We start from the raw sequence: 13,879 nt of genomic DNA, 5'->3' as shown, positions 1-13,879 counted from the left end.
CATAATTTAGGCCCCGGAAAGTTAATATATGCTATATACAAATAGAAATTACCTCAGTAATCGCCGGGTTCAACGTCCTCATCCGAGTCAGCGGCAACTGGATCAGTGTTCTGTCCCGATGGTTCCCTGTTGTAACCTAACCTAACATAACGGTACTGTCACAACTGGCCTTGTTATTGCGTGGACTTTGAACCCTCTTATGGCTCGGCAACCTGTACGATGGCCTTGCATTATATGTTTCTTGTTTTCTGAGAACATCCTTATGAACGTAGTGAAATATGAAAAAGTTTGGGATTGACCAAGTAATTGCTCAGGATTACACAGATAAAATCAACTTTTTTAGTAAATTTCAATGCTTCATTTTGACTGGAGATGTTCAAGTAGCAACATTGGCCTGATTTTGTTTTTAAATTTACATAAATCGCTCTCAATCTATAAAAGTATTCTTGAAATATTTTGGAAATATTTATCATTAAAAGAAGGTATAACAATTTTGTGAAAAAAGACGTACCTAAGGGTTCAAAAGATTTCTGAACCTAAACTTATAAAAAAATATGGATAGGCCTATATCAAACATGTTATTTGTCAGTCACTATACTTATGTGACGCAAACTTCCTGCCGGCGAAAACTCGTATGGTAACGCAGGAAATTCTGCCACCTTAACAATCGACGAAGTCCCAGGAATCGCACGAGTCGGGTTGCTGGGATTTTCCAGGAGTCTATAGTGATTAGGATAGCCTCAGTGTTGATAGTCTCGGTTATCAAAGCTCAGAACAAATAGTGTCCCTAGACACCACTCTAATAGTCACCACTCTAGTCAGAGGAGTTTGTGGGGGACCGATAATTTTGTCGGACTCTGTGGGTGATAATTACTTAAAATGCTACAAACCACTTAATTATACGAGCAATAAACTAAGTAGTTTCACCCTGCTAACCTACAGGGTTATACGTGAGAACCTGAAACAAAGGTAGCCAAGGTCCCACAGAGTCTGAGTTTACTAACAGAAAGTTGGCAAGTTGCCAGTCAAAGAACAAAGTAAAGGTCGAAACAAAAAATAAAACTGGTGCTTAAACTTAAAAACAAAACTAAAATTTGCACTTCCTCACGTGGACAACTTAAGCAAACTTTTGCCAAACTAGGCAAGCAGAAACCTGTCTCCTGGGACAAACTTGTGGACGTCACACTAAAATTTAAAAGGATTAAAAATTAAAAAGAGAGTCTAGAGTTTCAATACGGATTTCAAAACACTAATTTAAAGAGGGTGTCACCAACTACAATTTCCCCACTTAATTGGTTGGTTAAATAACGTAGGACTTGCAACTCTGGAATGGAAATTGATCAAAACAACGATTTTTGTACAAACGCAAAAAGAACTCCTAACTTTGAATATAGCTGGGACGAGAATGCACAGACAGCCTCTTCACAAACGCCACGATTTTTGAGAAGAAGACTAAGTCTCCCGCTGGTTGGTCATCAAGTTACAAAAAGTTAGAAAAAGGCTGAGACTCATAACATCAAAGTCCGGCACGACTTGCTTGTAATATTTCATTTCATTTCATTCATTATTTAATATTAAGTTTTTTAAAAAATGTTAACTTCTATTCATACACCTAATAATCACTCCTCAGAAAGAGTGTCCTAATATTCATTTTCCTAATTTATATAATTTCATTATGTTCAATTAATCATTAATAATATTCATCCATAGCCTATATATATATTTTTACAACGCCCACAACCTAATTATTTATTAAATATGTAAGAGAACTGCAATACATCAAAATTTCTTATAATATCATTTCAAAATTAGTCCTTAAGGAATCAAAATTTAAGAAGCAGTGAAAGTGATCCCATGTGTTCAACAATCAGTGATGTGAACATTGAAATTGAGAGAGAAGGAAGCCATTGAGAAGTTGAAATTGTTAGAAGAAGGACTCAAAATTTTACCTAAATCAAATTCATTCATCAAGAAGACCAGTTTCAAGTTATATCACAGTTTTTTTTAGCCTAAACCTCAAGAGGACTCAACTCAATCATCATCTTCAAAATTTGTGAGGGAATTTCTGTGTGTGTGTCGTTTTCGTTATCTTATTACCAAAGATAGTTCAGCAGTGCTGGGTTTAAAATTCCAGGGGTCGATATGAATCAACAAAATATTGTTGTTCTGAAATTCCACTCAATATTAAATTCGTTTCGAATAATCTAGAGTATCAATCGTCTGTGTTCAATCAAATTTCTTTATTGAAATGATAGGGTAACTCAGTGAAATGTGCGAACCAGTTGTCGCTATTCACTCATCATCGTTACCCTATCAGACGCAAGAGAAAACGTTGTCGTGTATAATTTATGTGTAGTGTTATCTGTCAATTCAATTCTCGCGTTAGAGTCTATTTCAAGAATTAGGTTCGATAGCTTGTACAGCTAGTTAGGATGCTGAATGTTCTTCGAGCAAACTAGGATCGGTGTCAAAGGTTATAGGATCAAACTAAACCTTGCTACGCTCCGATCGTTACCCTAACCCCACGCAAATGCGCTCTATACAACCAAGAGGTTAAGGATAGATAGCCTGCACAGCTAACTAGGATGCTGAATATACTTCAGCAATCTAGGATAGGTTACGGTAGGTTAATCGTTACCTAAACGCCCGTATACACCTCGTTCACTACCCTAACCCCATGCAAATGCGCTATAAACAACAAAGTGGTTAAGGATAGATAGCCTGCACAGCTAACTAGGATGCTGAATATTCTTCAAGCAATCTAGGATAGGTTACGGTAGGTTAATCGTCACCTAAACACCCGTATGCACCTCGTTCGCTACCCTAATCCCACGCAAATGCGCTCTAAACAACAATAAGGTCAAGGGTAGATAGCCTGCACAGCTAACTAGGATGCTGAATATTCTTCAAGCAATCTAGGATAGGTTACGGTAGGTTAATCGTTACCTAAACGCCCGTATGAACCTCGGTCGCTACCCTAAACCCACGCAAATGCGCTCTAAACAACAAAAAGGTTAAGGGTAGATAGCCTGTACAGCTAACTAGGATGCTGAATATTCTTCAAGCAATCTAGGATAGGTTACGGTATGTTAATCGTTACCTAAACACCCGTATGCACCTCGTTCGCTACCCTAATCCCACGCAAATGCGCTCTAAACAACAATAAGGTCAAGGGTAGATAGCCTGCACAGCTAACTAGGATGCTGAATATACTTCAGCAATCTAGGATAGGTTACGGTAGGTTAATCGTTACCTAAACGCCCGTATGAACCTCGGTCGCTACCCTAAACCCCACGCAAATGCGCTCTAAACAACAAAGAGGTTAAGGATAGATAGCCTGCACAGCTAACTAGGATGCTGAATACACTTCAGCAAACTAGGATAGGTTACGGTAGGTTAATCGTCACCCAATCGCCCGTGTGAACCTCGTTCACTACCCTAAACTCACGCAAATGCGCTCTATACAACAAAAAGGTTAAGGGCAGATAGCCTGTACAGCTAACTAGGATGCTGAATATTCTTCAAGCAATCTAGGATAGGTTACGGTAGGTTAATCGTTACCTAAACACCCGTATGAACCTCGTTCGCTACCCTAAACCCACGCAAATGCGCTCTAAACAACAAAAAGGTTAAGGGTAGATAGCCTGTACAGCTAACTAGGATGCTGAATATACTTCAGCAATCTAGGATAGGTTACGGTAGGTTAATTTGGATAACTAAGACCCCCCACTATCCTTTAATGATCCCAAATAATCAACAGGCTAACGCTAGCTATGCGAGCACTAAAACAGCTATCCTAGGCTATTTATAAAACAGCTATCTATATTCACGCAATCGTTCAAGTCAATCAAGTTGGATAATAATAATAAGTATTATTATTATACGAAATAAAGATGTTATTAACCAATCAGTTGTTAGGCTATTATAGCTAGCGGCTATTCAGATCAAAATCAAATGCTATATCGCTAGTCAATGTCGAGGATCCAATCACTAACAACCATAATCAACGGCTAAATATAAACTATTATTCCGGTAGTAGATTCGGTGTTAACTTCGATAGCTATAGATTTCAATACGATCGATAGTTCGGACCAGACGCAAAATAATAACAAAACGTCGAGCAGAACACTGTATATACACATATATATTTGTATATGTTATGGTCTGTTGTGTTGTGCGTGGCAAATAGGTTATGTCGTTATTAAATCGTAAACACCTTATAGCTAATTAATTGTGTCTCGTAACTCTCTCTACGTTGAATTAAGTACCAGAAATTCGTTAAGCATACAAGATAGGGTAGTAGGCTATAGAATGGCGTACACTGCCCAAAGGATGCTGCTTATACTTCAGCAAAAGGAGAGGTGTTTGGAAGGCAACATTGAGTTTATATGACGTTATATTACACAAGCTTAGGCTATTGTCACCCTCAAATTATATAGTTCTTCAATAACAACTAGGCTAAGGCTTAACCTATTAAATCACTCCTTAACTGCGATACAAGAGGGTTTAGGTAATTGAGTAGCGTGTTCTGCCCAAAGGATGCTGCTTATGCTTCAGCAAAAGGAGGGATATTGGAAGGTGACACAGAGGTTATGTAATATAAGATGTGTAGGTAAAAATCCTTTAGAATACTCAATTGGCCTTGCTCAACTTTTGCTTTCCTCAATAGCCTAGTGTATGCTAACTCGTTTGGATTTGATATTGCTAGTCGGCAAAATTTCATTAACTTCAAACTAATTATTTCACAATTTAAAATCTAAATTAAATTGCAAAAAATACCAATTGATCACTGATCAAAATCGAAAACCTCGTTTATCGTGAACAAATTATCGCAAATCAATTAATCAATATCGTTTGTGAATATCAAAACGTAAAACTACTAATTTCCCTGAATCATAAAATGATATCAAGTAGGCACTATACCTTAGAGAGAGACGTGTTGATTGGGTCACAAAATGGCACAGACTGTCCGTCGGCGCCCGGTCCCAGTGGTTTTGTTGCACGTCTGAGCCGGTCATGCGCAGAAACCAGTTTTGGCAGTCTGACTCGGCCTCGGCGGCGGCTACATCGGTGCTCGCGCTAACTACTTGAGCTTCGCCTCACCATGCTTAACCTCAAAATCCTTGGTCGTTTGTACTACCTGACTGATCCTCAGTTAAAAACCTTTTGTCTCCCGATTTCAGCCGTGATATGATAAAAAAAAGGTGAGGTGTAAAAAATCAACCCTTACATCCTCCACTCACTTCGCGGAAACAAAAAAAAGAAACAGAAAAGAAAAAAAAACATTCTCAACTTCTTCTAAACCAAAATTCAAATTCTTCCAAACTAAAACACAAATTCAATGTCTTTCGATGAGATCCTACTCTCGAGATCTTAAAACATCTTCAATCTTCTAAGGAGTAAGGAAATGAAACTTCTTAATATCAAAACAAAACTGAGATCTCTCCAATGGTTCACTGCCATGGTGATAGGGGACAAGTCCCAACTTTCGAATATTGATCCTTTTGATCTCGTTCGTCCCGAGTATCTGGATCTTCATAGTTCGTCTTTTCCCTCGTCTTCTTGCTGGACGATTGGGTCGATTCTCATCGGACTCGGCTCTCGGAGTGTTCGTAGGTATCACTTCAAATTTCGCTGGCGCTTTCTTCTTCGGTGGGGGTGCAGGGGTATTCGGGATAGCCAATTTCTTCCCATCAAATCGAGTAGCAGCAGTCTGGTTTGGATGATCTTGACTAACCACTCGAACACTATAAGCACGAGAGGGTTCAGGCTCCAGCCCACAAACTGTAGTGTCTTCTATCTCGGCTCGTTTCCCTGACGGATGTGTAGAATCGTTGACACTCGGAACAGTCCGGCATGGGCCTAGGAAATCCTCTTCAATTTTCACGGCTAATACGTTCAATTTTCTTATTATGTCCATGCCCAAGATTATAGGTGTGCTTAACCCAGGAAGGTAGAATACTTTTAGCTCATGGTTCGCACCTCTTATTGTGGATGGCAGGGTAAAACACTTATTTAAAGTCATTTCCGAGTTGTTGGCCATGGACACCCTGACTTCTTGATTTTCTGGTTGCACCATCCGTTCAATAAAATCAGCGACCTCGTCTCCTATCAAGTTTATCGTGGAACCAGTGTCAATCAGTGCCTTAAAATCTCTACCAAACATCGAAACCTTAAACGTACGGCCTAAGGTCTTTCGCCACTTTCTCTGAGTCATAACAGTGAATGGTGCCTAACTGGAAGTTGGGGGTCGTTGCACTTAGTCGATTCTCGGACTCCGGCGACCTCCGTGGTCCATCGTCCGTCTCTCGTTTCCCGACTTCGAGCAGTCACAAGTTGTTGTTCTCGCTCCTGGCTTCTTGCAGTTAAAACATCTGAGTATTCTTGGTTCCTTGCAGAAACTGAAGGTATGTCCCGTCTTCTCGCAGTTCCAGCATGTCCTCGAATCGGCTGGTCGCCTCTCACCATCGTAGTATCGTCGATTCTGATACTCCCTTTCACCCATGTTCCTCGCCGTATATCGATCTTTATTCATAGGTTCACATCTAACTTGGTTGCTGGTCGTGGATTCAACTGTTGCTGTGTGATGTGATAATTTTGGTGCCAATCTGCTTCGCCCATGATAGGCAGTTTCGGGTACCAACGCCTGGGCAGGGTTCGGTGGGGGTGTATATTCAGTTCGCTCTCGCAAGCAGGTCTCATAATCTTCAGCGACTTTGATCAGACTTGGCAAGTTTACAAAGTCTCGCCTACGAACATATGTTTTATAGCTCGGGTGCATGTTTCTATAAATTCGGTCTAACTTTTCGTGTTGCGAATATCCTCCTCTCCTTCGAATCAAGGTCGAGATGGCTACGACGTAGGGTTTGAACAACTCCCCTTCGCCTTGTGTTCTCTTCCTAATTTCGTCATCTAAGTGAAGTAGATAGCCGGGAGGTAAGTACTGGATTTGAAAATCCCTGACAAAGTCCATGAAGTCACCCCAGAATTCTCGATTATTCCTATACCATAGGATCGCACTGTCTTTCAATAGCTCAGGCAACGCCTTCAACATCAACTCAGGGGTCACACTATACGATTCCATCAATTCATTCAAACGCTCTAAGAAGGAGATGGCATCCGATTCTTTCCTTCCATCGAATCTCAAATTCCATTTCCTAACGGTATTGCAAAGGGAGGCAGTGTTCGACAGTCTCGGTGAATCTACGTCACCTGCCACCGTTGGCTCTTCGCGTCCACTCGTGTGGTTAAAGCCAAAATCCAATTGTTCTGCCAAACCACCTTCATCATTTGATTGAGTGCGTGTGAAGACTGGGGCATAAGACTTCATCCTTATCGGAGTAAGCATCGAGGTTCGCCTCTCGGGAACCTCCACAATAGATCGAGCTGTCTGGTGTGTAGTTGACAAGGTCGCTTGGCGTGGCTTTGAAGCTTGTGTCATCAGCCGTCTGACCTCGTTAAAATCAGCATCAGGTGGAAGACCCAGAAGTTCTCGGATGCTGACGGCTTCTAACTCTAAGGATGCACCCGCTGGTGCTTCTTGAGATGCGTGGTGGAACTCATCATCCTCTTCAATCGCCTCCTTTCCAGCCCGTTGTCGTAACCGTCGAACAAGTTCTGCTCTAAGCTGATTAGCGTTTCCTTCTGGTACAGTTCCCAGCTTGCCTAGCTCGTCTTCAAGCTGCGATCTTGATAACTTGTAGACCCAGCTGACCCTTACTTCTGTATCCGAGGGTGGTCGTTGAGCTGTTCCAGCTGCCGTAGAGCTAGTAGTCGTAGTAGTGGATGTCCGTAGGTCCGCTCCTCCAGACGAGGTCGTGACCGTAGCGATAGGTTGTTGCTCGCCTCCTTGTGACGAAGCGCTCCCGTTGTCGCCTTCTTCCATTATATTCAATGCCAGGAGAATCTTGAATGGTCTAAGGAATCTCTCTACGTGATAGAACATCGTTGTTCCTCAAATAAATCGTCTAAAATCCAAATTTCTACTTTTCTTTCAACAATTTCCAAATTTTCGACAATAACTACTTATTCAGTAGTCCCTGTTCGGGCGCCATAAATATGTGAGGGAATTTCTGTGTGTGTGTCGTTTTCGTTATCTTATTACCAAAGATAGTTCAGCAGTGCTGGGTTTAAAATTCCAGGGGTCGATATGAATCAACAAAATATTGTTGTTCTGAAATTCCACTCAATATTAAATTCGTTTCGAATAATCTAGAGTATCAATCGTCTGTGTTCAATCAAATTTCTTTATTGAAATGATAGGGTAACTCAGTGAAATGTGCGAACCAGTTGTCGCTATTCACTCATCATCGTTACCCTATCAGACGCAAGAGAAAACGTTGTCGTGTATAATTTATGTGTAGTGTTATCTGTCAATTCAATTCTCGCGTTAGAGTCTATTTCAAGAATTAGGTTCGATAGCTTGTACAGCTAGTTAGGATGCTGAATGTTCTTCGAGCAAACTAGGATCGGTGTCAAAGGTTATAGGATCAAACTAAACCTTGCTACGCTCCGATCGTTACCCTAACCCCACGCAAATGCGCTCTATACAACCAAGAGGTTAAGGATAGATAGCCTGCACAGCTAACTAGGATGCTGAATATACTTCAGCAATCTAGGATAGGTTACGGTAGGTTAATCGTTACCTAAACGCCCGTATACACCTCGTTCACTACCCTAACCCCACGCAAATGCGCTATAAACAACAAAGTGGTTAAGGATAGATAGCCTGCACAGCTAACTAGGATGCTGAATATTCTTCAAGCAATCTAGGATAGGTTACGGTAGGTTAATCGTCACCTAAACACCCGTATGCACCTCGTTCGCTACCCTAATCCCACGCAAATGCGCTCTAAACAACAATAAGGTCAAGGGTAGATAGCCTGCACAGCTAACTAGGATGCTGAATATTCTTCAAGCAATCTAGGATAGGTTACGGTAGGTTAATCGTTACCTAAACGCCCGTATGAACCTCGGTCGCTACCCTAAACCCACGCAAATGCGCTCTAAACAACAAAAAGGTTAAGGGTAGATAGCCTGTACAGCTAACTAGGATGCTGAATATTCTTCAAGCAATCTAGGATAGGTTACGGTATGTTAATCGTTACCTAAACACCCGTATGCACCTCGTTCGCTACCCTAATCCCACGCAAATGCGCTCTAAACAACAATAAGGTCAAGGGTAGATAGCCTGCACAGCTAACTAGGATGCTGAATATACTTCAGCAATCTAGGATAGGTTACGGTAGGTTAATCGTTACCTAAACGCCCGTATGAACCTCGGTCGCTACCCTAAACCCCACGCAAATGCGCTCTAAACAACAAAGAGGTTAAGGATAGATAGCCTGCACAGCTAACTAGGATGCTGAATACACTTCAGCAAACTAGGATAGGTTACGGTAGGTTAATCGTCACCCAATCGCCCGTGTGAACCTCGTTCACTACCCTAAACTCACGCAAATGCGCTCTATACAACAAAAAGGTTAAGGGCAGATAGCCTGTACAGCTAACTAGGATGCTGACTATTCTTCAAGCAATCTAGGATAGGTTACGGTAGGTTAATCGTTACCTAAACACCCGTATGAACCTCGTTCGCGACCCTAAACCCACGCAAATGCGCTCTAAACAACAAAAAGGTTAAGGGTAGATAGCCTGTACAGCTAACTAGGATGCTGAATATACTTCAGCAATCTAGGATAGGTTACGGTAGGTTAATTTGGATAACTAAGACCCCCCACTATCCTTTAATGATCCCAAATAATCAACAGGCTAACGCTAGCTATGCGAGCACTAAAACAGCTATCCTAGGCTATTTATAAAACAGCTATCTATATTCACGCAATCGTTCAAGTCAATCAAGTTGGATAATAATAATAAGTATTATTATTATACGAAATAAAGATGTTATTAACCAATCAGTTGTTAGGCTATTATAGCTAGCGGCTATTCAGATCAAAATCAAATGCTATATCGCTAGTCAATGTCGAGGATCCAATCACTAACAACCATAATCAACGGCTAAATATAAACTATTATTCCGGTAGTAGATTCGGTGTTAACTTCGATAGCTATAGATTTCAATACGATCGATAGTTCGGACCAGACGCAAAATAATAACAAAACGTCGAGCAGAACACTGTTGTGTTGTGCGTGGCAAATAGGTTATGTCGTTATTAAATCGTAAACACCTTATAGCTAATTAATTGTGTCTCGTAACTCTCTCTACGTTGAATTAAGTACCAGAAATTCGTTAAGCATACAAGATAGGGTAGTAGGCTATAGAATGGCGTACACTGCCCAAAGGATGCTGCTTATACTTCAGCAAAAGGAGAGGTGTTTGGAAGGCAACATTGAGTTTATATGACGTTATATTACACAAGCTTAGGCTATTGTCACCCTCAAATTATATAGTTCTTCAATAACAACTAGGCTAAGGCTTAACCTATTAAATCACTCCTTAACTGCGATACAAGAGGGTTTAGGTAATTGAGTAGCGTGTTCTGCCCAAAGGATGCTGCTTATGCTTCAGCAAAAGGAGGGATATTGGAAGGTGACACAGAGGTTATGTAATATAAGATGTGTAGGTAAAAATCCTTTAGAATACTCAATTGGCCTTGCTCAACTTTTGCTTTCCTCAATAGCCTAGTGTATGCTAACTCGTTTGGATTTGATATTGCTAGTCGGCAAAATTTCATTAACTTCAAACTAATTATTTCACAATTTAAAATCTAAATTAAATTGCAAAAAATACCAATTGATCACTGATCAAAATCGAAAACCTCGTTTATCGTGAACAAATTATCGCAAATCAATTAATCAATATCGTTTGTGAATATCAAAACGTAAAACTACTAATTTCCCTGAATCATAAAATGATATCAAGTAGGCACTATACCTTAGAGAGAGACGTGTTGATTGGGTCACAAAATGGCACAGACTGTCCGTCGGCGCCCGGTCCCAGTGGTTTTGTTGCACGTCTGAGCCGGTCATGCGCAGAAACCAGTTTTGGCAGTCTGACTCGGCCTCGGCGGCGGCTACATCGGTGCTCGCGCTAACTACTTGAGCTTCGCCTCACCATGCTTAACCTCAAAATCCTTGGTCGTTTGTACTACCTGACTGATCCTCAGTTAAAAACCTTTTGTCTCCCGATTTCAGCCGTGATATGATAAAAAAAAGGTGAGGTGTAAAAAATCAACCCTTACATCCTCCACTCACTTCGCGGAAACAAAAAAAAGAAACAGAAAAGAAAAAAAAACATTCTCAACTTCTTCTAAACCAAAATTCAAATTCTTCCAAACTAAAACACAAATTCAATGTCTTTCGATGAGATCCTACTCTCGAGATCTTAAAACATCTTCAATCTTCTAAGGAGTAAGGAAATGAAACTTCTTAATATCAAAACAAAACTGAGATCTCTCCAATGGTTCACTGCCATGGTGATAGGGGACAAGTCCCAACTTTCGAATATTGATCCTTTTGATCTCGTTCGTCCCGAGTATCTGGATCTTCATAGTTCGTCTTTTCCCTCGTCTTCTTGCTGGACGATTGGGTCGATTCTCATCGGACTCGGCTCTCGGAGTGTTCGTAGGTATCACTTCAAATTTCGCTGGCGCTTTCTTCTTCGGTGGGGGTGCAGGGGTATTCGGGATAGCCAATTTCTTCCCATCAAATCGAGTAGCAGCAGTCTGGTTTGGATGATCTTGACTAACCACTCGAACACTATAAGCACGAGAGGGTTCAGGCTCCAGCCCACAAACTGTAGTGTCTTCTATCTCGGCTCGTTTCCCTGACGGATGTGTAGAATCGTTGACACTCGGAACAGTCCGGCATGGGCCTAGGAAATCCTCTTCAATTTTCACGGCTAATACGTTCAATTTTCTTATTATGTCCATGCCCAAGATTATAGGTGTGCTTAACCCAGGAAGGTAGAATACTTTTAGCTCATGGTTCGCACCTCTTATTGTGGATGGCAGGGTAAAACACTTATTTAAAGTCATTTCCGAGTTGTTGGCCATGGACACCCTGACTTCTTGATTTTCTGGTTGCACCATCCGTTCAATAAAATCAGCGACCTCGTCTCCTATCAAGTTTATCGTGGAACCAGTGTCAATCAGTGCCTTAAAATCTCTACCAAACATCGAAACCTTAAACGTACGGCCTAAGGTCTTTCGTCACTTTCTCTGAGTCATAACAGTGAATGGTGCCTAACTGGAAGTTGGGGGTCGTTGCACTTAGTCGATTCTCGGACTCCGGCGACCTCCGTGGTCCATCGTCCGTCTCTCGTTTCCCGACTTCGAGCAGTCACAAGTTGTTGTTCTCGCTCCTGGCTTCTTGCAGTTAAAACATCTGAGTATTCTTGGTTCCTTGCAGAAACTGAAGGTATGTCCCGTCTTCTCGCAGTTCCAGCATGTCCTCGAATCGGCTGGTCGCCTCTCACCATCGTAGTATCGTCGATTCTGATACTCCCTTTCACCCATGTTCCTCGCCGTATATCGATCTTTATTCATAGGTTCACATCTAACTTGGTTGCTGGTCGTGGATTCAACTGTTGCTGTGTGATGTGATAATTTTGGTGCCAATCTGCTTCGCCCATGATAGGCAGTTTCGGGTACCAACGCCTGGGCAGGGTTCGGTGGGGGTGTATATTCAGTTCGCTCTCGCAAGCAGGTCTCATAATCTTCAGCGACTTTGATCAGACTTGGCAAGTTTACAAAGTCTCGCCTACGAACATATGTTTTATAGCTCGGGTGCATGTTTCTATAAATTCGGTCTAACTTTTCGTGTTGCGAATATCCTCCTCTCCTTCGAATCAAGGTCGAGATGGCTACGACGTAGGGTTTGAACAACTCCCCTTCGCCTTGTGTTCTCTTCCTAATTTCGTCATCTAAGTGAAGTAGATAGCCGGGAGGTAAGTACTGGATTTGAAAATCCCTGACAAAGTCCATGAAGTCACCCCAGAATTCTCGATTATTCCTATACCATAGGATCGCACTGTCTTTCAATAGCTCGGGCAACGCCTTCAACATCAACTCAGGGGTCACACTATACGATTCCATCAATTCATTCAAACGCTCTAAGAAGGAGATGGCATCCGATTCTTTCCTTCCATCGAATCTCAAATTCCATTTCCTAACGGTATTGCAAAGGGAGGCAGTGTTCGACAGTCTCGGTGAATCTACGTCACCTGCCACCGTTGGCTCTTCGCGTCCACTCGTGTGGTTAAAGCCAAAATCCAATTGTTCTGCCAAACCACCTTCATCATTTGATTGAGTGCGTGTGAAGACTGGGGCATAAGACTTCATCCTTATCGGAGTAAGCATCGAGGTTCGCCTCTCGGGAACCTCCACAATAGATCGAGCTGTCTGGTGTGTAGTTGACAAGGTCGCTTGGCGTGGCTTTGAAGCTTGTGTCATCAGCCGTCTGACCTCGTTAAAATCAGCATCAGGTGGAAGACCCAGAAGTTCTCGGATGCTGACGGCTTCTAACTCTAAGGATGCACCCGCTGGTGCTTCTTGAGATGCGTGGTGGAACTCATCATCCTCTTCAATCGCCTCCTTTCCAGCCCGTTGTCGTAACCGTCGAACAAGTTCTGCTCTAAGCTGATTAGCGTTTCCTTCTGGTACAGTTCCCAGCTTGCCTAGCTCGTCTTCAAGCTGCGATCTTGATAACTTGTAGACCCAGCTGACCCTTACTTCTGTATCCGAGGGTGGTCGTTGAGCTGTTCCAGCTGCCGTAGAGCTAGTAGTCGTAGTAGTGGATGTCCGTAGGTCCGCTCCTCCAGACGAGGTCGTGACCGTAGCGATAGGTTGTTGCTCGCCTCCTTGTGACGAAGCGCTCCCGTTGTCGCCTTCTTCCATTATATTCAATGCCAGGAGAATCT

General features: G+C 42.0%; 1 protein-coding gene across 1 annotated transcript in view; it reads left to right on the top strand.

The window, feature by feature from the left end:
- The window catches only part of LOC128989792 (F-actin-capping protein subunit beta), a 32,394-nt gene that overhangs the window by 7,203 nt on the left and 11,312 nt on the right, over nt 1–13,879 (top strand). The window lies entirely within an intron of this gene.

Source organism: Macrosteles quadrilineatus, unplaced genomic scaffold, assembly GCF_028750875.1.
Source record: "Macrosteles quadrilineatus isolate MER2022 unplaced genomic scaffold, UCM_ALF_1.0 Scaffold_3__2_contigs__length_128488019, whole genome shotgun sequence".
NCBI classification, from domain to species: Eukaryota; Metazoa; Arthropoda; class Insecta; order Hemiptera; family Cicadellidae; genus Macrosteles; species Macrosteles quadrilineatus.
The sequence above is the reverse complement of the archived record's forward strand: the minus strand, read 5'-3'. Positions and strand labels throughout refer to the sequence as shown.